Genomic DNA, 25,799 nt, shown 5'->3' with positions numbered 1-25,799 from the left:
ACTGCTCAATGAAAAGCTGGATCTGAGCCAGTGGTGTGCACTCAAAGCCAGAAGGCCAACCATATCTTCCACTGCATCAAAAGAAGCATGGCCGGCAGGTCAAGAGAGGAGATTCTCCCCCTCTGCTCCACTCTGATGAGACCTCACCTGGAGTCCTGCATCCAACTCCGGAGTCCTCAGCTCAGGAAAGACGGAGTTGTTAGAGCAGATCCAGAGAAGGGACACAAACCAGTCAGTGGAACAGAATACCTCCCCGGTGAGATAGGCTGAGAGATTTAAGCTTGTTCAGCCTGGAGACGAGAAGGCTGTAGGGAGACCCTTATTGCAGCGTTTCAGTTCTTAAAGGGGGCTTATAAGACAGATGGGGAGAAACCTTTTAGTAAGACCTGTTGCAATAGGACAAGCGGTAATGGCTTTAAACTGAAAGAGGGCAGATTTAGACTAGATATAAGAAAGAAGTCTTTTACAATAAGGACACTGAAACACAGGAACAGATTGCCCACAGGTGTGATAGATGGCCCCTTCTTGGAAACATTCAAGGTCAGGTTGGATAGGGCTCTGAGCAACCTGATCCAGTTGAAGATGTCCCCACTTATTGCAGGTGGGTTGGACTAGACAACCATTAAAGACTACTTCCAACCCAAACTATTCTATAATTCTATGATAACTCTCTTCTTACCTGTGGAGATGTGGCTTTGAATTCCTTGGGAAGAAAGGAGGGTTGACCCTTCGTTTCCCACATCTTGGCTGGAGGCTCTGTGCTATAAAATGGACAGGAATCCTACTGGTTTAAGAAAAATAATAACTGAAAGACCCGTGTGATGTAATATATGTGCCATATGGATTCCCCTGTCCTCCACATTTCCTTCCTAGCTAACTCCACAGTCTGACCTATTTCTCATGAAGTCTTCTGTAGATTTTGAGGATTTAGCCATTTTATAGTAGAGTAGCTTGAACATCCATCCAGAGCACTTCACAGAATCACAGAATAACCAGGTTGGAAGAGACCCACCGGATCATCGAGTCCAACCATTCCTATCAAACACTAAACCATATCCCTCAGCACCTTGTCCACCCGTGCCTTAAACACCTCCAGGGAAGGTGAATCATCCACCTCCCTGGGCAGCCTGTTCCAGTGCCCAATGACCCTTTCTGTAAAGAACTTTTTCCCAACGTCCAGCCTAAGCCTCCCCTGGCGGAGCTTGAGGCCATTCCCTCTTGTCCTGTCCCCTGTCACTTGGGAGAAGAGGCCAGCACCCTCCTCTCTACAACCTCCTTTCAGGTAGTTGTAGAGAGCAATGAGGTCACCCCTCAGCCTCCTCTTCTCCAGGCTAAACAACCCCAGCTCTCTCAGCCGCTCCTCATGTATACTTGTATACATAGGTATTTGCAAAAAGGAAGATATTAACTGTTACTTACTAGATTCATGGCAATTTCAAGTCATATGATAACAGTTTTTTCCTTACCTATTTTATTCTTATCACTAAGTAGCTACATATAAATTTATGGCAATTCCTTAGCACTTACATGAACTGAAAGCTGATGAGCAATACCAGTCTCTGTTTACCAGTAAAGCTTTCATTAGCCTTCCCCTCACCCAGCTGATGATGTGGTTCACTTTAAATGTGTGAAAAGGGCTTTGTGCTCAGTACTGAGTGTAAAGAACAGTCTGAACAACAAACTCATTCTTAGACATCCCAAAAATTTATTTCTGGGCTTACATGGAAATTATGATTAAACACTTAAAATCATTCTCAAATGCGTAAATAAAGCTCAGGCATTATTCTGTAAATATGAGGTCATGGCAATACTCTTTGGGTGATGATACAGTGAAATGCTATTCATGTGATGGGATAACAGTCAAGAAAGTATTTTATTAGAAGCAAGGTATGGAAACCATACCTGTCACTGAAGCATCATGTGTCACTGCTTAAAGTGGGTTTCTAGCCTAAAAAGTAACTTTTTAGAACTTCTACCATAAAAGTTCCACGTTCACATCCCACATGTTGACAACTGTCAGCTCAAATCTGCCGAAGTCCCAAAGTAAAGATATCTTCTGCTAATAGGCAATCCTGCAAAGCATATCTGGAAGAGTAAAGCTGTCTCCATACGTCTGACTTCACACATCAGCAGAGATAAGCATGCTGTGGCCTGAACCCAGGCAGTTTCCTTGCTGATGAAGCACAAACTGCAGAGAACCAGGCTCACACTTCCACAGTAATGGTGGTTCTTCGGTGGTAACAGGCAGAAAATATAGTAAACGCGTATTTTAGTCAGGAGTCATCATTTATGACTGCATACACGAGGGCGGAAGGTCAGTTGGTTACATTATCCCCTTTGTTCAAAGTGACCTTTCGCCGCTGAAGCAAAGCATATCAAGACTAGCTAGAGCATTCAAATACCTCTAAGCCTGTTCATTGGCTTCTGCTGGAAAACCCAGAGCTACTCTGTGGAAAGCAGGACTGCTGAGAACAGAGATGGAGGTAAAAGCCTGGCTGGGGCTACACGACAGCATATGACAGCCAAGGCTGGATGCCTTCAGGTCTTTCCTCCCCGGCACTGACTTACAGGGGCTTTCCTCCCTGCAGGTGTCTGAATTCTCCTGAAGTCTCAGCAAGGCACTTAGGGCAGCCGAGGCTTTGGATCCAGACCTGCCACAGGATCTGTAATGTACTGGGCTTGGCAGGACTGAGTGGCACCGCTGGTGCCCAGAAAGGCACATACTGGTAGCTGCTGAAAATTTTTTAGGATGCCAATGTCTCTTTCGGTTTGGTACAAAAAAAAAGACCTGCCCATGATAGGAGAGCAAACTCCACAGGTTTCGGTTTCTTCTGCTGTTGTTTTCTTCAGTCAACAAATTGATTTAAACCAAGCATGGATCTGAGCTAAACAAGAGCCCCAACAGTCTGATTCTCATAAATGTTTAAGGTCACTCTGTACTACTCTGTCAGCTTAAAAGGGCCTTGTAGACTTAGTAAACTATTTTTGCATTCACTGTAATGCTTTTGATATTGCTTATATGGAGTAAAGCAGCATTCATATAAATAAGAGTCAAGACCTAAAATGCAGTCTTCGAAATTTCCACAGAGACAAAGCAGAATTATTTAGCAGTGATTCTATCCCACAAGATAATCCCACGGCTATGCAATTACCTTACTGCTTACTATAAAAAAATGGTGCCATAGTTGTAGCAGTAATTAGTAAGTCAAAGAAAAAGTAAAATGTGTCAGCATGAAAAGTCATTAGTATATGTGTCTGATGCAAAGGCTGGCTTGAGTTTGGCTTCATCTTCAGTCAGTTTAAAGATTATGGGATTTTTGCCTATGTTAATTTTTAAGTAAGAAGCAGTAAACAATTGTGAAAGCTATGAAGTTACCCAATCTTTTTGAATAAAGATAGTGCACATGCTGAGAGAAGCAAATCCCTAGATTTAACCCTATTTTGTGCTTTCAGCTTTTGGGGACATGTCCTCTACACTGGGAACACAGAGGTTTTTTTGCTGGGGAATAGCAGGAAAACCTCAATCAACCTCTGTCGACAGTAAGTCAATGGTATGGTTTGAATGGTAGGATTCTTTCAAAAATATTGGCTGTCAGTTGAGAAATACGTGATAGAAACTGTGCTGGTAAAACCCCTTTGTCACCACCATATGCTTGATTCATGTTCCTTCGGGGACATGGTATGAGATGGGATATGTGAGGAGGGGGATATAATAGGAGTCCAAATTTGGCACGTATCCCTTTTAGGTCTCCTTCACATTCTCAAAACAGAGTAAGAAAGACTTCAAGGAGTGTTTAGAGGAGCTGCTAATGCTGTTCTACCTCCAAGGCCTCTGTAGACCTTGCAGAGAGGGAGGTAACTCCCTGTACTGCTCACACCCCTGAGACTGGTGCCTGCTTTGACCTGTCCCCCGCAGCAGCCTGTTTCACTCATGGGCCTCACCCAGGGGCTGGGGGCCATTAGCCTTGGCAGGGTGACGATGACTGCCACGAGTCCTCCATAACATGAGCAAATCCCAGAGGAGAGAACAAAGTGACAGAGAATCAGACTGGAGATCCAAATTCCAGTCATGCTTCCAGCCCAAATTAACCATAGCAGCCACTGCACAGATGTAATAATTGAAGAATAGGCTGCATAAATATAAAGGTGTGTGATTTTTATAGATGCCATTTTAAAAGCCAGTGATAGTCACACACCGAGGAAAATGCTGCATTTTATGAGTCATCAGCCCTATTTATGAGATACATTTTGGACTGTGTATCACTGTATTGCAAGGGAAAGTATTTCAATAAGATTAATTAGTTGATATTTGTAAAACATTTTGAATCTAGGAAGCACCGTATCAATATGAGCTATTATTATTGTTATTTATTGTAAGGGAAATGCAAATCCTCTCTAAACGTTGTCTAAAGCCTTGCGATTTTTATGGTCACAACTTTGTCAAAAAGATTTTTATCTTCCTAGCAGCAATGTGCTCCCAAAGATGTTAAGCCTTAAATCAACAGCTGTTACACCTCAAGCAAGTTATGAATTTTCCTTGATTTACAGCAGTTGCGCTTTTTTATTTTTCTTTTCAGAGATGCGGGGGGGAGAAGCGTGTGCTTTTGCAAACATGTAACATAAGGCCAGCAGTTCCTCAGAGGAAAACCACATCCACCCCCAGTGAGGCTGTTAAATCCACGTTCAGGCACTCAGCAAATGACCTGGTTTTCATCACACAGAGAAGGCAGCAATTCCCACTGAACACATCAAGAGCAGCTCTGAGAGCACGCACCCTTAACATCACTTTTTCGCTTGTCTAGGTCTGGTTGCAGGATCCTCAATTTAGATACCAGCTAGATTGGTTTTGTTTGTTTGGCTACCTGTTTATTTGCTTTAAATCCTGGTCCATCACATAGCGAGAGCTGTGCAAATACTGAGTGAGCCTGAGTTATTCAACAGAATCCCTGAAGGGGAAAGGGAGCTTCCTCCTGGCTTCCCTGGAGCCCCGCTAATTATCCCACATTGTAGCAATTCCTAAGGGAAACCCTATGTGGAGTTGTCAGCAGTGTTTTTCTACCCTCAGCCTGATGCAGACAGCAATACCTGTGCAAGCCAAGGACAGATTACCTTGGGCTTGAATACAAACAGGATTAGGACCTTCTTTCTTTCAGATTCCTCTTCAGAGCCTCAGCATGAGCAATATGTTGACTAGGAACTGAGGCCACTTTTGTGAATGAAAGCGATTCTCTCCAGCATTTCTATTGAAAAAGTGTCTGAAAGAGGCAAAGGATGAAATTAAGATCACTTGGAGAGGAGTTCTGGGAAGCCTTGACTCTCCTGTAGCCCATGGGAGTGTTGTACATTTTCCATATGCATGCATACAGCCTACCCTTGCAATTACACACTTTGATCGGTGAAGTTTGAAAACACTGTCTTTTTACTCACCAGCAGGGTGGCATTGTGTTTTCAAGAGGGAAGGTGTGTAGCATGCGTGTTTTTTTCTATCCTGGCTGGGTTTCTGTATAACAAACATTTCTGGTCAGCAGTTCACTTTAAGGACAACAGTGGAAAACTCGTCCAGATTATTGCTGTGACAGGTTTGCTCACTGAGAGGGCTGCATCTGTTCCAAAACACAGCCAATCCCACCATCTTTTGAGCGACCAGCCATCTCCCATGGGAGAAAAGCTGGCAACAAGAGATACAGGAGTGTCATGGGGATCCTACTTGCTTCTCCCACCCCACAATAAAAAAAATCTTCATCCACAGGGACCTCCTTTACAAATTCTTGAATTTGGCCCATATATAAGGCTTCAAGGCATACATACAATAAACATGGACTTCAAAATTTTCTTTTCTTACTTATTTTGCCTTATTTGTTTGTAGCAGTGGTATTTCAGGACAGACATAGGTTTGTTGGGTTTTTTCCCCCAAATCAGCATCTTTTAATTAAATCCTGCTGTAAATAATGATATATGTACTCTAGGGCTGTCAAAAATTTCATTAAAAAATCAACATAAAATAAATACTTATATTAAAAATGTATTTTTTTTCTTAGCTCCAGTTTGTGTCTACAGGCATACTGAAAGTCACAAATATTCCTCTCCAACACATATTTGGTTGAGAGGGTAATATTTTGCTCAAAGTGTTTTGCAATAAACATTGTGACAAAGTTACGTTGATGTTGCATGGCAAAATGATGTTTAAAACAAAATTTAAAAACTGCTTGTACATGCATAACTTTATGATTCACTAGATCGTGCCATGGAAGGCCCTGTATCTCAGTTAATATTCTGTTGAATCCACAGCTACATTAAATTTGTAGACGTTTCCATCCTTGCATGAGAATCACCCCTTAAATTGGGATGATAGGAGAACGATTTCTGGGCTTTATGAGATTAACCAGACTTTACTTCCTACTATTGAAAATGCTTCTGCAACATGCTGTGTGCATTGGCAACTGAATAACAGATTGACAGGTGTAAGAAATTGCCATGTCCCCTCAGATGTTCATTGGACTTTTACAAGCAGATGAGTCCCCAGGAAGCTTCTGGGTATTGCTATTTCAGAGCAGTTACTACAAGTACAGGAAAGACTGTGAATTAAGCAATCTGTATATCAGCTGTGGGAGCTCCAAGGCAATGGAGCCACTCCAACATGTCTTAAAGAGCAGGATGTGCAGTTTCCGTTCCACACAGGGCAGGGGAAGAGGTGGAAGAACTGAACCACTGCTTCATTTCTCTCTATCTCCGTTAACCCAGTCAAATTTGCAATAGTTTAAGGAATGGAAATGAGTTTGGTAGAATCGAAACCTCATGCCTGAAGCTAACCTTGTCTTGCACCATCAGATATTCTGTATTTAATAACAGTCATGCAGTGACTGGAAGGAAGGTTTGCTGCACTGGATGGGCATGCGTGACTTATTTATTTGTGAAGACAGCCTGCCTCATTGAATCCAGCCTTGTCAGAGTTGCACTGAATGAGCCCTTGCACTATCAGTGTACATCACTCCTCTTTGCTTGGTGCATGCTTTGTGCATTTCAGTATAGACTCGCAGGTGGAAAAATACAAACAAGAATCACAATAAGATCTTTCACAGCTGTATTTAAATTATTCTGAAAATACTTGTGCTCAACATAAAGAGCATTTGCACATGATGTGTTGTGTGGTCAAATTTTTTTATCAATATCTGCTGTGCTGCAGAGCAATCTTATACTGAAGAAAACAGCTCTTTTCTCAAAGAGACTGTGTGACTGAGCTGAGACTCTGGTCCAAATCAGGATGACCTTTGCATGTAATACTCCCTAACTGATTGCTTCCCATTAAGCCTGGGCTTGCAATTTGATTTCTTGCCTTCACAGACAGGGGCCCCAACAGCCTACTTAGATCAAATATGCCTAAGTAGTCCCTCCCTTCCTCATTACCCCTGACCTCCAGCATCAGCACTAATACTGATTTGAGCACCCAGCAACAGAAAAGGGAAGGAAGACCAGGTAAGAGTCCTTGTGCCTCACTTCTTCCTGAGCCTTAACAAGGGTTGAGAGCACACAAGGAGTGGCTGACAGCTGTATTTATGCAATCTTAAGAAGGGACAGATAAAGAGGAGTCTTCTTGCTGTCTTCAGCTACCTAACAACGAAGGCAGAGACAAATTCCTCCCAAAGACAGGATGAGAGGCAAGGATACAAGTTACAACACAAGAAATGCTTGTTAGAAACTAAGAGAAAAAAAATTCACCCTCAGGGAAGTCAAACATTGGACCAGTTTGACCAGAGAGGATATAGCATAGTCATCAATAGAGTTACTCATGATTTGACTGGACAAGATCCTGAGCAATCTGGTTTCAGTGGTCCTGTTTCAAGCCAGAGCTTGGACCAGATGAGATCCAGAAGTCCCTTCCTCACTCTGCCATTCTGCAGTTCCAAGATTAGCAGTAGGTTTGCTACAGCAAAAAGGAGTTCTTTAATGCCTTTCTCTTATTTCAATTTACAGGTGAACCTAACCACCACCCTATTGCACTGTGACCTCCAAGGGCACTGAAGTAAGGGGTGATGTCACACACATTGGAGAGATTTAATAATTTATACAAGTTTTCAAGTGTTAGAGCTAAATTCTTACCCAGGTTAAATTTCTGGTGAGACTGTACCTCAGCAAGCGCTCCGAGTTCATGCTGATATTGGCTTGCGTGCGTTTGTTCTGTATCTAGCTATCTATCTGTCTGTCTATCAGAAGACTCATATGGTAATTTAGTCCTTTATGGCAGGTGGCTGATAGTAAATGAAGCAATCAAAACCCACTGAATATTCTGCTACGCAGTTACAGGGGAAGAGTTACCAGGGTCTTGTGTGTCATTATATCCCCCACTGATCCTCTGGGGGTTCTTTCTGCCATTACTGTCTCCATAGCACAAACATTGTCCTCTTCCTACTTTTCACTCCGTTAGATAGCACTGCACTATCACAGCACTTGACTGTAACAAAATTAGAAAAGCAACCTTGTTCTCATGAATGTCACCGTGCTAGTACAGCCTTCTCGTGCTTAGAAAACTGACCTTACTTCCTATTCTTGTAATCTTAAAGCCAACAAAGCATGGAGACAAGTCATTGTTTCCTTTCAGTGACATGCCGCTGGAATAAAAGACTAAGCATTTGTTCATCTTATTAAATGCACGTATTAGTAATGAAATAAATAGCAATTTACTCAATAGATTGCATGGACTAATGGGAAACCGCAGAACAAATATAAGTGGTCCTGGTAGGGAAATGAAAATCTAGAAATCACATTGCATTTGGCTACTTCAAATCAATCAACATCAATTGAAAAACATATGCAAATGTCTCTTAAGTAAATTCATCCCTGTCCACTAAGATCTGTCAATCACAAGAACAATGACTATCACTGGACTTCTACAGTTTGAATACTGAATGCATTTTATACTAATTGTAGGATCTTATTATAATATCAAGTGAAGGCAAACTGTCAGTGTTCTCAATAATTGTGTACACAATAAATGTCTGAAAGATTGTTGCCATGAGTATTATCTGTCAAGGAAATATCAGTGCCTCAATTATTGTTTTCTTTCAGCAAATATAAAATCAACCCACAAAGAGTGACGGTGGAGGAGCACTGGCACCTTTGTAGCTCTGTTACTCTGCCAGCCAAATACCCAGATGGTGTGAATCAATACAACTCCATTGACTTCTGCAGAATTGTCCCATTTTAGATCATCTCACGACTCGGCCCATGGAAATTACCAGTAGATCTTCCAATCATACACCAGTCCAGGGGTGTGCACTGCAGTCTTAAGTGTTCCAGCCTTTCTCAGGCTTAGCCCAGGCCTTCCTCCATCTGATGCTTCACAGGCAGTGCCAGCACTGATAGTGAATCTCAGTATTTATGTCAAAAAACAACCCTTATTTTTAGTCTAACTGAAGAGAAAATATTGGTGTCAGAAATCTAAAAAATAAAAACAAACCAAAAAATGGAAACTAGAAGGCAAAAGAAATAATCCTATTTGGGTGGGTTTTTTTAACTGGATATGTAATATCTTAATTTCTAAAGCATATGTCCTAGTTTGGTTGGATATAACAGTCCGGCTAGTATGTTCTAATGAGTTAAGATCTAAAGACAAAAAAACCAGTGCAGCTTTCCCATTTTCTGCAAGAAGCCAACATGCACTTTGAACTGCTTCATTCTTCAGGATATGTTTCGTGACACTCTGTCCCAGTTTTCTTCTTCAGGCTTTTTCTTTTCTAAGCAGCAGGGAGTGGCTTTTAGGATTTCAGGTCCTTGATATTACCTGTTGTTCAGGATTCTGATTCAGAAATCGATTGCTGTCCATTTATTGGAACAAATGAACCAAGAAAGGAGCTGCATTCAATGAAAAAAAAACCAAAAACCCACAGTGTCCTGAGTTTTGCAGATCTAAAATATGTAATCCATATAGACATATAACTTAGTTCTCACTTGTGAGGACTGCAGTAGCTGGTAGTACTGATGTGGCTTCAAATTGTATCCATTTTCAGAATCTTTTTTGCTTTCTTCTGTATGCAATATTGGTTTTCACAAAGCCTTCAATTTTGATCAAGTTGGTTTGTGAAAAGAGAGATGGATCCTAAAATCAGGATCTCCATTTGCAGTAAATTCTTCTCCTTTTGTGTATGTAGAATAAGCCAGTCTTAGCGGGGTGACTCCTACAGAGATATGTAGGCGCGTATGTAAAGCACTGAAAGGGCTTTATGAACCCGTGGTAAATCTGTTGCCCACACATTGGATTAATTTGCAAGATGGCTTTGAAACAGTCTATCTAAGTAATTATCTGTCTGTTGAAGAATCATTGTTGTCTATTTCAGTGGCTTTCTGCCATGTTATAATTAATGAATTTTTGTGCTGATTAATTTTTTCTATATTCATTAAAATGATACAATCAAGTCATTTGGGCCAAATACTTAATAAAGGTTTTTGATAGGCAATATAGTCTTTAATTTTCTTGCTACTGAATAATTACAGACAAAAATCAAATAAGAGCTTGTTTACATGAAAAATTAGAATAGTTGTTTTAATTTAAATTCATGTCCTTCCTTAATTCTAAATGTCTCAAAAAAAGGCCTAATTTTGGGAGTAAGTAGAGCAATGAAGTTATGCTTGTGTAAATTTATTTATGCTTTGGACCTAAAGTAAGTAACTCCGTTTCTTTTGATTGATTTTAATGAATTGCTATTACAAGTAGGGGATTTTCTAGGCATATGCTCCCACCGATGGGCAGGCCCATCCCATCTACATTTTGTTGTCCTGTTCTAACGTGCTGTGTACATGTGTATATATATATGTGTTAGGGCACACACAACACCTCCCATTAGCTCAGACACCTAATGTTCGCTTTATGCAGTTGGCCGCTGCTAGATACAGGGCTCTGTACTGTGACAACTAATTATTTTTTTCCTGGTTAAGAGGTTGTGAGCTATGCTTCTACACTGGTAGGTTTTATACTACACTTAGCACCATACACAGCTTGATGTAACTCTGTCTCTGGATTTCAAGGATTCATTGGAATAACTTTGCACATGCCTCCTCCCTTTAATGTATTTAGATTTCTGTCCTGAATGATTCAAGAGCAACCTCGCAATTCAGTTGTTTCTTTTCAATTGATTCCCACCATATTTCCAGCCCTGCCTCAGGTCAAGTTTCAAAAATGGATCAACAGGAACCTCATGAAATTCAGCATGGAAAAATACAACACTATGCCCCTGGGAGGAAGAAATGTTTACAAGAAGGCAGGCTGGGGAGCGGCTCTCCGGGAGAGGTCCTGGAAGTGCTCTTGGGCAGCAAGATGAACGTGAGCCAGCATTGAGCCCTGGCAGCAGTGAAGGCCAACAGTGCCCTGGGCTGTGTCAGCAGGTGCACAGACAGCCATTCAAGGAAAGTGATTATTCCCTTTACTCAGCAGCTGTTGAACCCCATCTAGAGCACTGCATCCAGTTTGGGGCTTCCCAGCATGGGAAAGGCACTGACAAACTGGAATGAGTCCAGGGGAGGACCACCGTGATGGTCAGGAATGGAGTATGTGATATGTGAGGACAGGCAGAGGCACCAGAGCATGTTCACCTGGAGAAGAAATGGCTTTGAGGGGACCCTATAGAAGCCCTTGCACCTCCAAGGATCTTATTAAGGAAATGGAGCCAGGCTCTGCCCAGCAATGCTTGTCTGAAGGCAACAGACATAAAACAAACCCATGAAGGTTCAGACTGGACATAATAAAGGTTACCCCTTGAGGACAACCAAGCACTGGGGCAAACTACCCAAAGAGGCTGTGTAGTCTCTGTCCCTGAAGGTTTTGAAACCCACATTCCAGGTGCAGCCCAGAGCAACCTGGTCTGACATTGTAGCTGACCCTGCTCTGAATGTGAGGTTGGACCAGAAGCCTCCTGAGGCCCTTTGCAGCTAGAATTACTCAATAATTCTATATATGTCAGAGAGGAGTTAAGCTATGTCCTTTGTGATCAGGACAGTATGAAATGTCACTGATGTCCATCTACCCCTCAAGACATGAACTGTTGTTTCAGATCTTGCAGGCATGTCATACAGCTTACCTACACAAATCTTTGAAATAAGTCGAAAAAATTCTTAGATTTTTTTTTATTATTCTGAAAGTTATGAAACATGAGCCCAAGATCAAATAATGCTTTGCTAAAAGCAGAATAATTTACAGCAGCATTCAGTCAGAGAGTTTAGGAGGAAATAAAGCCATAGTATTAGGTTATGCTAAATGTAAAGAGCCAAACCAAGCCTGGGTGTAACTCTTCAGGGTTTTGATTAAATTACTTGAGATCTGAATGGAATATAAAAATACTTCTCAGTTTTCCTACCACATACTTTCAGGTGACCTGAAGAGGAATTACAAATTGAAGGACATATAGAGGATTGTGCTAGAGCAATAGTTTGGCTGTGGAGGAAACTCACAGCATTTCATAGGTGCTGTCACTTAGTGATCTGTTTAAATGTCACCACTAAATGTCTCCTCTAAACATACATACCAAAGGGGACATTGAATTAAGTATAAATATCCTATCTTGGATATTAGACTGGAAATTTCAGGTACAGAACTTGGCAAAATTGAGTCAGTGCTTGTTGATTTCTGAAGAATTGTCACCAGACAAGAAGTCCATTATTACTTATTGATACTATTAACATCCTGCAATACAACTAGTAGTTCTGATAAGCTGATCTTTAGCTCTCTTTTATAAGAATCTAGCAAGAACTCTGAATCTCAACACCACCAGCTATTGAGAAGGTATGGAATTAGAGCTATGTAATTGTAGTATAAAATCATCTCATTACTTTGCCAGCAAAATAATCGTTCGGTATAAGCTGCTGAAGCAGAGATTATTTTCTGTTAGCTTCTGTTAGCATTCTCACTACTTACCAAAATATTACAACAAATATAAAAGTACCTTAAGCCTGAAGTGAGAAAAAACAGTATGAAACAAAAACCAGTCTTCTCAGGTTCTGGACATGTCAAAAGTACTTAACTGCTCAGCAGTCCCAGCCCTAACTGCTAATGGGATAAATCTAAAATCTCTTTGTCAATTAATTAACTTATCCCTGCTTCTCAAATTAAGAAATCAAATAAAGATAAACATTTAATTTTCTTTCCTCCCATGCTTCAATTCCCAAGCGTGCTGCAAGTACGTTTTCTACAAACAGCCTCAAATGATGCAAATGATGCAAAAGCTCCAGTAGATAAATACAGCCAGAAAGAAACCTTTGAAATATTGTTATCTATTTATTTAATAGAAGAAAAAGCAAGTGTTGAAGTGCAGAGGTGTATGAGAGTAGGCGAATAAAAGACTCCGTCCCTGACAACCGTGACCACAAAATTCCCACTAACATTATTTCTGCAAAAAGGAGCCAAGTACAGAGGGCACCCTCCAGCACCTGCTTAATAAAATGTCGAACAATACATCTTCTGCCATTCACTTCTAACACAAAAATAAAGCCCCACTTTTTATCCTCCTTCTCCAAACTCTTACCACCTTGGAACCTCATCACCCAGAGGGGACTTAAGTCAACATCTGCTGCAGGGGTCCAAACCAACAGTTTTGCAGGAAGGTTAACAAAGAAATAGTAAAGCTGGGCCACTGTTACTCAAAAAGGGGGAGGATGACTTGCTGTCAGTGGATGTTCTGCTGCTCTTCCCATGCAGTTGTGTTTTGGAGCCACTGGGAAAGAACAGCAGGGCTTGGCAGGGTGATGCTACAGCTCCACCAGGGCTGTAGACCTGTGCTCAGGACCTTCAGCATGAAGAAAAAAATCACCACTTTGACTTCTGCTCCTGAGACCATTTCTAATTTTACATAAATCTCTCGTATTCATTCCAGATTTTAAGGGAAGAGAAATCTATCAGTCCATTCTTTGATCAAATGGGTGTCAGCAGCTATCCAAGACAGACAAATTTGGGCTGAGAATGGCGGTGTCTTTCTGTCACCTTGAGTTTAGCACAGGAGTTCCAAACTTGTGTGGAAACAGCAGCTTTGAATGGCTTCCTCTTGACTAACACTGAACTCATTCCTCTAAGTAACTCTGCTTGTTTTCCACTTCAGGAGTGAGGGGTACTCTTCAGTTACCACTCTAGGACACCATGCAGGGGAGAGTAATCATATCACTTCAGGAGCTGGGAACAAGATACACAAAAAGTTGCGGTGTGACACTTGGCTTTACCAGTCATGTCCACCACCCTACTACTGATAAATAATTTATATCCTCCCAATTAATTCTATGTCTAAAACTCAAAAATCCTAATTTGAAGAAAAGGACTTGTGGTAAAAAAGTATTTGCTTATGAATTAATAGATAATCAAACTGAATGGGTTTAAATGTGAAAATCCATCTGAAGAAAATAAATTCTAAATGTACCTAATTTTGACAAGGTGTTGATAGATGTAGATTTTTTTCTCTTCAGGGAGCGCATTTGCTATTTCTTCTTTTCATCAGAAGCCTCCATCAATCAGTGGGTGTTCTTAAGATATCTCCCTGTTTCAGGGAGATTCCCTGTTACCATTTAAGCCATCTTCTTGTCTAACGTGCAGAGGACAAGTCTGAAGCTGAAGCTCCGCTGTTTCTCTGGGCAAGATAGCAATATAATGAATTCACAACAGCAGTCACTATATGGAACAGAAATTATTTCAGATTCCTTTAGGAATTCTCTATGCCTAAGCCTATCAACCCTGCAAGGTATTTGGACATCCTAGCTTAAAGCATGAGCTACCCTAGGATTTCATGTGGTTTAGGTAACTTGAGTTCACTTACTGAATGAGGCTGGCATAAACCGCTAATCCTTGTCCTGCCTCCCTCTGACATGTATTACTGTGGACAGTAGGTATGCTGTTTCATAACTGGGCACAGAATGCATCAGTGGTTGTTGTTTTCAAAGAAATAGCATTAATAAAAACTGATGCTTTTGCCTGTTGCTGCATTTTAAAAGGGAACATGCAATTATATGATTAATACCTAGTGTGAAATTGTACATGGATTACATGTGTGTAGAAGCATATTCTTTAGCTATTCAATTATTAGTCACATCAAAAGTACTGTTACCCTGTGTAGACTGACTCCCTCTAGTAATGATTGGAGACTGCTTCAATTTATGACTTAAGCAACTCCTAAGGCCCCACTGTTTTGCTTGATCCCTTGGACCACTGCCTTGCTACCATTTTTCTTGGCTCTTTTTTTTGGTAGCAGTTATGCACCAAGATCTCACTGCACTGATATCCACAGAAAGAAGCTGTGATGATGGGCACAGGCTGGATGTGCTAGGAGCTTGGCTGTGATTTCTGCAGGCAGGGCATGCCTGGAGCACTAGGCTGACATCTAAAAGGTGAGCGAGGCTGTTGCCTGTGAGACTGCTGCCTCCCCACTTGGCCGGGGTGCCAGACAGGCTCCTCTGGGTGCTCAGGCTGGCACAGGTCAGCTCAGCAAAGGTGCAGTTAAGCAGAGATTTTTTGTATTATTTTTATTTTTTACAGTGGCCCTCAGCACCATATTTAGGCACCTGTTTCTAATTGTATTTTGGCTGTAGCCTGTGCCTGCCTAAAGATGTGATCAGTAGGATATTCTTGATGTCATTAACAATTAGATTTGCTTATGCTCACTTATACCAACTTACCATCCCCTAGGTAATACCACATTGTCAGAAATGAATATGCAAACTAACATGCTCGGTGTGTGATGTTTTTAAACTACGCTTATCAGAGTATCAACATAATAGCAAAATAATGCTAAAAAACATTAGGAAAAATCATGGTACACCTGCTCAGTATCTCTTTCTGCATCAAAGTATACAAACACTACCCCTAAAAAGGCAAACCATTACCGACAGGTACCTTAATGTGTCTTTGAGCCAGCAGCCTCCAGTCCCTATGTATGGTCTGCTGTACTGCAGCAACAGATTTTGGCCCAGGACCTGATAATGTTCCCTCTCTTGGGATATTGAATTGTTTTGCCAGCCCTGCTACCCTTTTTCCCCATAGTCCCACACAATGTCTTCACGTGGCCAGAAGAAAGCAGCTTCTTCAGATAACCAAACCATTGAGGCTGGATGATTGCATTCTATGGCTGGTACTCCTTGGTGACCTCTCCTCTGGCTGGAAACACAACATTTTGTGAGAAGAGTATATGGGTGAGGTTCAGGGACCATCCTGTCACATAGGGAGATGACCACCATTCCGCCCATGTGATGGGAACACATCCTGTCCTGCAATGACAAAGCAATGGAGCATCCCCACAGAAGGCCTTTTCTGACCTGCTCCAGTTCACAAGCTTCTTGACAGTGATGCATATCCTGAAGTATTTTTTTTATTCTGTTGTTAGCTGCTTCCAAGCCACTGCTTTCCAAATACTTTGTGTATGTTCATCAGTTTGATCTTGCATTCAAAAGCACATTCTTACGTTAAAAATCCTTGTTTAGCCATATGACAATCAATCACATGCTCGGTTCCTTGGATGAATGAGATTGAGTTATTCATAGAATGATATGACCAAGGCCTACCGAAAAAGATGTCCAAGTCACCCTTTCTGGCCTTCCTTCTCCATCCGCTTCTCCATAGAAAGGAGGCTGCATATTTGCACCTTAAGTGGATGGGCACCTCCTCTCTTTTCATCAGTGGACATAGCGCTTAAGCAGAGTTCCACACAGACCACATTCTTTGTGCTGTTCCCTTAACAAGTGCAGACCACTTAATGAGAGAGTTTAAAGGATCAAGTAACCGAAGCAAAATTATTAAAGCAAAGGCACAGAATTTCCAATTAATGATGGCTGGCATCACACAAATTGTTCCTTTTCTGAAATGCATGCTAAAAAGTGTCTTCAAGTGAATTATTTGACAGTTCCATTTATACATTTCTATAATTATAGCCCCTAGACTAATCTCTCAACTTTCTTTATTTCCATTCACAAAAAAAAAAAAAATAGAGAGCTTTATTTTCTGCAGGAGAATAAAGTTTAAATCTCATAGTTTATTTTGACAGAATAAGAATCAAGGTGAGCCTAGTAAACAGTACAAAAGGGTCTCAGTTTTTGTTCATAGGAGGAGAGGAAGTCTCCTTGCTAAAAAATTGACAATTATACACTGCGTGAATATATTGATTCTGGACCCATATGCCACGTACCTCTTCCTTGTCAGATAAAAGTGCCTGCTTCTTCATGCACATGAAACTCTCAAAATATTAACTTTTAGTAAAAGAAAATAATCTTCCTCCCATAGCAGGTGGGCTGTGGTAGCCTAAAGTAATCTGCAAAGCAGAAAATGATTTGGTATTAACTCTTTTGTTATTCCATGCTTGTGCACAGTTTACAATATGTACTAAGTGCATAAATATTTATTGTAGTTTTATAATTGTGCTTTTACCGTGTGGTTCACTGACATGGGGCTTAGAAGCTTTTCCTGTTTCTCAGCTTTGCATTTAATAAAATGTATACTGAAGTAAAATGCTTAGTTCAAACAGTGCCGAATGAACTGAGATGCACAGACACTTACGTCTGGCTGCCTGTGCACTACGTGAAATTGCCAAAGTGTATTTACAAGACAGAAAGAAAGCATCTAAGAGGAGCTACTTCTCACATCTTCTAATACCACTGTATATTTGTTTCAAGTTGAAACCTTTCTCACTTTATACTTCTTCAAGAATTGTATGTATAAGCAAACAAGTTTAGTAATAACAAACGTTGCCTTCCAAATTCCAATCATATCTGTTCTTAGTCATAGCAATTTCTACCAAAAAAAAAACCAAACCCACATACCACTGGAGCTACTTAGACACTGTTTTTTTTCAGATTTAGGATTACAGACCTGGAGTAAAGCTAGTCACTTGAACTATGACGATGTCCATTCCAAGCATTTATTTTATAGTGATCATTGCTGACTTGTCAAGATCCGTTGGCCTTATTCAGTTTCTTTAGTGTTAAAAAATAATTTATTTTTCAGTCTTTATCCTGAATCTTTTTTAAGCTTTCTGCTCTTGTTCATCTTATTTTTAGCTTGCTCCCTTAAAAAGATCTGGAGGAACCCTGGCCTCGACACCACAATGCCAACTTTATCTCCTTTATCATCCTTTTGGCTGGTGTATATGCTTTCAGACCCAGTGACTCAAACTCCCAAGTTTCTTGTGGCAGATTGAACCATAAGTTCTTAATGAATCTCATTGCCTGCAAGTGAAAAAAAAGGACTTTACTGCAAACCACTCTGATATGTATTCAGAGAAGAGTGACTATGTGTGCTCACTCATCTCAGAAATGGTCTGAAAAGGGAACTTGAAGCACTTTAAGTAGTTTCCAGTTTTTATATCAACATCCAACAGTTCATGATTAATGACCAGTTACAAAAAGGCCTCTGCTTTGCACCTGCAAAATGACAGCAAGTAAGGAGGTGCCCAGGAATCTAGCTGCCACTGCAGTAGTAGGAATGCCTGCCATCAAATGCAAGTTACAAATTGCTAAACAGCTAAGTCCCAAAAATACTCAGCAAGCAAGAAAAAGAATGAGAAAATGCGCACAGGCACTGTAGCAGAGGATTGATGTAGATTGGGACTCATGGAATGTGGAACCCATGTGGATATTTAAAAACAAGAGGCTTACATTTGCTGTAAGGCAAACCTGTGCATAGAAACTGCTGTTTGCCAAATACAGAGAATATATCTTCAGCCTCTGCCTTGATTTTCTTTTAAATTAATGGAATACATTAAGAAAAAAAGAAAAAGATGTGAAGTCTTAGGGGCAAAATACTGCATCTAGAATGCTCTTAAGATTTAAAGATATAGAAAAAGAAACCCAAAACGTAACAAAGCACAGCAACAAAAACTCTCAATTAATCTTGAAAAACTTGTTGCCCATGGTATATCTTTCCATGCAAATATGACTACTCCTCCTGAGAGGGGTCCTGTATCAATGAAGGAACCATCCTCTTTGACAAGCCTGCTATATTCTTGACAGCAGTGTATCAATGAACATAACTTCCTCAATCTTCTTTAGGTATCTTTAAACACAAATATATACATATTCAGGCACTGCGTAGACAGTGCAAATTTATGATTCCTTTGCAGAGTGGTGCTGTGGTACTGCTGGAAGTAGTGCTTCCTTTTATTCTGCAGCCCAAAATCCACTGATTTCACTGGAGGGACCTGGGCATGAAGTAGCAACCCATCCGAAATACAGAACTGCTTCTTATTCATTAAACAAAAAACATCTAGGATGTTGTCTACAGACTAGAAAAATCTACAAGTATTTCTGAGGGGCAAATAGAGACACTTTGGGTATTGTAAGCTCAACTGAGCCAGAAAGAAGGTGCAGGATAGGGTATGACAATGGAGCCGTGCACTAAGACCACTGTAGGAGGAAATCCTTGGGTTTCATGAGCTTCTACACTTTTTATTTTACCTTATCTTTGCATGTTATACAAACTGCTACCCCCTCTTCTGTGCACATAGGTAGACAATAATGAGTGGGCCAAATAACACATCAATGTCAGAACACCATCTAAAAGGCAGGCAGAGATTTTTCTCTTCCTTCAAAATATAAACCCAGGTAATGACTGTGACTCTCCAGGAGACTATTAAAACAGACTGCAGCCATTAGTACAGCTTAAGTAGAGTCTAAGCAAGTTCAAGGTAAACAAAAAAATACAGAATTATTCCCAAAGACGGAAACTAAGCAGCAGGAGTTCAGGTGCCACCAGGTATGAAGAAAGGGAGGTCAGATAGAATGCTCCAAAGGTAGCACAGGTCCAGCAGCACCCTAGCTCTGAGTAGAGAACAACACACACACAACAGCTGGATCCCCTTCTCTTTGGCTATAGCTGAGAATATTTATAACAGTTTGCTATACTAATTTCCTGCAGATCCACCTGGATTTTATCAGCTTGTATATTCTCCCTAAAACCCGTTTGTTTTTAATTTATCTGTTTCACTAACACTGTGATTTGCAGCAAGTGGCTTTGTTTTGATCTTGGGATTTCTTTCAGTATTAACTTTTCATGCTTCCTCAAATATAGATTCCATTCTACAACTGAATAAACATGCAAGCAGTGCAGCTTGTGATCTGTTGATTTTATTGACACAAAACTATTTTTGAAGAAAACAAAGAATCACTGACATCATTTTTTTCCTTTGGAACCAGTCATTCTTTTGGCTCTACTCAAACCAGCGAAGAAAGCTTTTTTATTTGACGTGGGTAAAGTACATGCAAACAGCATGAGCTGCCCATGCTATGTTTTTCACCAATGAGATTATAGAGGACATTTTTGACCCTTTCTTTTTTCTTTATTTTCTTTAGCAGCCTTGTTCAAGACCAGCACCAACTTTATTTCAGTAATACTTACTACAATGGGAAGTAAATAAAAGTCCCACTCAGTGGTAGAAAATTTATGTGAAATACCACCTGACATGTTTATAGCAGCATTTAATTAATCAATTTAATAACAGAATATTTAAATCAGCATCAAAAAAAATCACTGGTCATGACCAATTCAGTCTATAAATCAGACATTTTGGTCTTCTATTTTCATTCTTCAATTACATTCTGAGAACTAATTGGCAACATTTGATGGGAATATAAGATGTAGAAAGACTATAACAGGTGGAGCAATCAGATCTTCATGAGAAAATTAATTTGTACAGCCACTATTACTCTCTCATACACACACATTCAGATTTGCACATCCAGCCAAGCAAACAGCCCTGAGTACTGCTAATTGTGATTACAGCCAAATGTCATAAAACACATTTCAGAATATTCAAGGGAATGATAGCTGTGCTCGTTCTTTTATCTTTTTATTTACTTTGACATTATCTCTGTAATCTTCAGATAGGTTTCTGTTTGATTTTATTCTTGATTTGTGAACAAAATAATTGGCTTGTAAGACAGTATTCATACCGGGTTTATCTGAACGTCTTTAAAACCACTCTGTTAAACTCTGAATTGAATAGAAAGTATGTCAAAATATCTAACAATTGTTCACATAAGACACAATGAGACATTTCAGTGCAAAAAGTAATAATAAAATGTTTTTTAAGAATATCCCATCAAGGCTAAAGTTCGCCATCATGTATACTCATTTCAAACAGATAAAATTCTTCCTCTCAGAAAAGCAAACAATCCTGCCGCTGTGAAACTCTGTTAGGCATTAACGTTACCTCTCTGGGTGGGGTGTTGCCTTTCTTCAGCCCTCCGGTGCTTCTTTCCACTCATCACAGACATTGGGGCTGCTGACTCTTGCCCATGGACTAAACCTCCTCCAGCAACTATCAAAGCCTAGCAGCCCCTGGCCTGTAAATGGGGCTTGGGAGGGTTCAAGCAGCTCAGAAGAAAGCCTTTCCCAAGGCAAACTGTAATTGAAACTCTTTTTCAGAGAGCTGTTAACGTCAGCATATGAAACATACAAGGTATTCTGTGCTGTGTTTGCTGTTTAGCATGAATTTAGACAGGAAAGTTTAAATCTCTGTATCCCAAATAAAAACTAGTTTTTTCTTTGTACAGCATTGCTATGCTGGAGGAGGGTTGCAGCAGAACTCTCAAGATCCTCAGAGAAAAGCTCATGTACAGGTTGTACGAGTCCAGCCCAGATGAAAGGACTAGAAGCTGCTTGTGGTATCCAACACTCACTGTCTCTTGTGTTATTGTTCCCTTTCTCAGTTCATCCACACTGCACATCTCCCACCTGTGCAGGAACTCCCTGACAGGAGGACTCAGTGGGAGATTCAGACACCCAGAGGTATAAAATTCTCTATATCCTGCATTTAAATATCATCCGGTCCCCTGCATCAGTAAAACGTGTCTTACCATCAATTTATCATCACTGTACAAAAATGAAGGAAATATTTACCTTGTAATCGGCTGACTGGAGAACAAAAAGCCACATCACTCATCAGTTCTGTATTTTTTTGTTCCAGCATACCTTGAATCGCAAGACATCCAATTACGCAGACTCTCTGGGAATGCCTTTATTAGGTTTATTTGGTTTATTCTTCCCGCCTGCCTTTAAGAAAAAGAAAATGGGGGGATATTCTAATATTCTGTGTGTAGAAGGAGGGGAAAAAGAAAAAAAACAGAAAGTGACCAGTGCTCCTCTGACACAAGAGAAGCAGCAGGAAATAATTCTTAACAGAGCCAGGAAAAAATAATTTCTTGCCATAGGTATGTGTCTCTCCAAGTTCCCAGTAGAGTACGGATGTGTCACCAGGAAAGTTGTGTAAAGGGTGGGTGTGTTTTCCACTCAACTCTGAAAGCTGTGCTACTAGGTACTGGTAACTCACATTCAGCCATAAATTTGTTATTGGCATAGCTCAGTAAGATGCTCTATCTTCCTCTCTCACAAGCCTCCTATTTTGGGTGATGTTACTGACATTTCCAAAGCAGTCAGAGCTACTGACAGAGCCTGGCTGGTAGTCAGCTCCAGTTCCAAGAAATACCTGCACGGCTGAGCACTCTCTCCCACAGGGCACTTACAGCAGAGCTTTCTCAGCATCAAATGTTGCTCTTCCATCATTTGGCAGTTAATAGTTCATTGTCCTCCAAAGCATAAAGCAAAGCCAGTCTGCTGCCAGGGAAAAAAAAAATGTCAGAATTCCCTGGTAATACCATCCAGATTATATCCATCCTTGTGGCTATGTTATAATACATGCAGGTTATTTGTTACCAAGTAATCAGTTTTTATAAACACATTTATAACAATTGTTGGAGCACCTACAGCAGAGAATTGAGGCTGCGTTTCTTAATTTTATGAATGTGCAAATACAAAGGAATACCTTTGGAACCTGAATTTACAGCTGTAATAAAGGTCTTTTGTTTTGACTTTCAACTAAGCTCAGAAAGGGATGCAGCGCAGTCAGACTAACTTACTAAAATAATTTTTTTACTTAATTAATACCAAACAGAATGGCTGCAAGTGATAAATCATCCAGAGTCAGAAATGCAGAGTGAAGACTGACATGGCGTCTCTGTTTCACACCATTAACTTTTTGTCACAGCTTTGGGGTTTAGAGACAGAGCATCAGTCTTAGCTTTAAAATAGGAAATATGTGTCATCCTTCACATTGTTTCAGTTTAGTCTTCATATTTAATTGTAGATTACCCTTCTTATGCAGAGAGCTTATTACAGTTTTCATTTTCTCTTGTTTACATTTTCATATCAATTTTTCCCCCACCAGTCTGCAATTTAGAGGCTGCTCAATGACACTAATGTTAATGGCATATATTATGCTTCTGTTCCACAACAGTGCATGTTTTTTAAAAACATGAAGTGCCCATTTTGCAGATGCTCTGACAGGCTCATACTCTTATCCCTGCCTGCATGCTGCATTCATACAGAACCTTGACCAAAAGAGACCAAAAATATCTAAATTCATTGCATCCAAGGTCTTCTCTCACAATCTCACTGCTCAGACAGAGAGTGGTTATCCACAGTCCTGTCAATGCAAAGAAACAGCATCCACAGAGCTAGACAAACGTGGAAGAGCACATGTTGGCAAAAGGAATTGTTCTCCAATTTATCGCTGCGGAACTATCCAGTGTCAAGATGTCATTGGAGATCACAGAGGGGATAGTGAAGGGGACAAGATCCAGGCAACACATTTGTTTTCATAGCTTAACATTCAAGCAACAGCAGGTTGGGAGGACTGCCGTGTTTTCAAGAATAAGGAGATTCAGGTCTTCCCCACTCAGCCTGAGTTGAGAGCTTTTCCTAACTAAGCCTGTGAAAACACACAGCTGGAAATCCCACTGTGCTTTGTACACCAGAGTGAGAGCTTTTGTCAGGCACTCACAAAGCTTTCTGAGAATTCGTGGAAGTCATTTCAAGAAAGATCCTCATTTCTTGGGGTTTTTTTTTAAAGCTCTGTATGAGGTCAATACAGAGGGTCTACGTGGTGTTTGCTACAGACAATAACAAGGATAAACTTTGATCCATCATGCTAGCAATAATGGAAGAACTGTTGCTGTTCTTACTGCTGAGCAGCAAGATTGGGTCTGCTCACACTGAGAAAGTATTCAGAACCTGTTCCAAGGGAAATTGATGTTCACCTTTATTGCTCTTTTCCTGGAAAAGTAACTTCTTGCTTTCTCCAGCAGGAGCAATCATAATTGTTGGTCAAGCTGTTTGTTCCTTCACAGAAAGTTAAGCTTCCACATAAGCATGTGTCAAAGGGAGTAGGAGGGAGACGTTAGGTCCCTTTGTGAGGAGGAATGTACCAATATTTTCATAAAACTGTTTTTCATTGCAAACTTAAACTCCTAAACATTGAAATATTTTGTATCCAAAAAAACTAAGAAGTCCATTCTTCTGCCCATGTCTTCCTTAATGCCTTTATTTTTTGTCTTATCTTTCCAATACAGACTAAATAGCCTCCTTCTCTTCTTTCCTGATGTTCATCAGAATAAGTGAGTCAACAAGAAACATTAATCCCTTGGCAGAAGAGATAGGATTCAATTTTCCTAATGCTGAATCTGGGAAACAGTTTGCTTTATGTCATTTTTGCATGTCACTAGTAATACAGGGTACATGGGCTAATAGTAGCTACTTACTTTCTCAGAAATATGATTTTTTTTCCTCCTCCTGTGAGAAGAACTGAGGGACTACATCAGTGATTCAGACTGTGATGTGTAACATTGGGAAAAGGGATACTTGGATGTAACGGATGTTCTCCAAAGACTTCATTTCACCTCTCGTGAATGAAATTACAAGATCCTAGTTGTGCAAGCACAGACCAGGACAAGCAGGTTAAATGCTTTTTACTGGTTTACTGGTTCAAGTGCAGATTTTTCAAGATGTTGTTTAAACTGTGAACAGCTGCCTATTTAAGTTCACAGAGGGCCTGACTCTGTTTTTCAGTTTTCCTAGCTATGTGCAGCTGTGAAGAACTAAACTACTGATTTTACTGTAACTTTGCACTAAACTACTCCATTTCATCCAGGCTGTTTCTCACTTTTATTTATTTTTTAATTAGTTTTGAGCATTATGAGGCCTATTAGAGGAAATAATTAAGACCTTCTTATTTTAAGGTTACTCCAAATACAGGTACCTGGCAGGATTTTAGTTCTATTAAAATGTAATTCAGTTCTCCATACCACTACAGTTAAAAAGATGATTACTGTCCACATCTTTTTCAAGCTTCCATCTTCTCTCTTGTAAAACTAGCAAAGGCAAAGAAAGGAAAGTGATATAGTCTTGTCCACCCACTACTGTGAGATATAAACACTTGATTGTGTCCTACCGACAAGGCTATTTTGGGCTTTAATTATACGAGTTGTCCTTGCTCATTAGCCATATACTACTGAAGTGCAACAAAAGTAAGTGATTCATTGCTGACACATGGCATTTCATAAGCAGTCATTAATTAGCAAATTAGCACTTGGATATAAATTGGTGGAGAGCATGAGTAAATGAACTTTAATCAGGATCTCCCTGGCCTTTGTATTCTCAGGTGCCTCTGTGGCATTCAGTGGCTGAGCTCCCATGGAAATGCAGCTCTTCCCCGCAGCAGCAGAGCACTTGCCACCAGCATCACCAGTGGTGTAAACTACCATTGCACCAGCTGCAGCTAAGCTAATTTGCAGCAGCCAGAGTCGAAAGATTGTTGGGATGGGGAAAGCCCACTCAAGCAGGAATCCGAGTGTTTTCTTCTTGAAATTAAGGAAATTTGCTCCTAGTCTGACACCCTGCAAAAGGCCTTTGCAACAGCGAAGCAGCCCTTTGCTCCTTGCAAATCTATCTGAAGGCTGGTAAATATTTCTATTCCACAACACTTCTCAATTTTCACATGAAGTGCATTCACAGGTGA

The sequence above is a fragment of the Phaenicophaeus curvirostris genome, chromosome 1 (assembly GCF_032191515.1).
Source record: "Phaenicophaeus curvirostris isolate KB17595 chromosome 1, BPBGC_Pcur_1.0, whole genome shotgun sequence".
Lineage (NCBI taxonomy): Eukaryota > Metazoa > Chordata > Aves > Cuculiformes > Cuculidae > Phaenicophaeus > Phaenicophaeus curvirostris.
Note: the sequence above shows the minus strand (reverse complement) of the source record.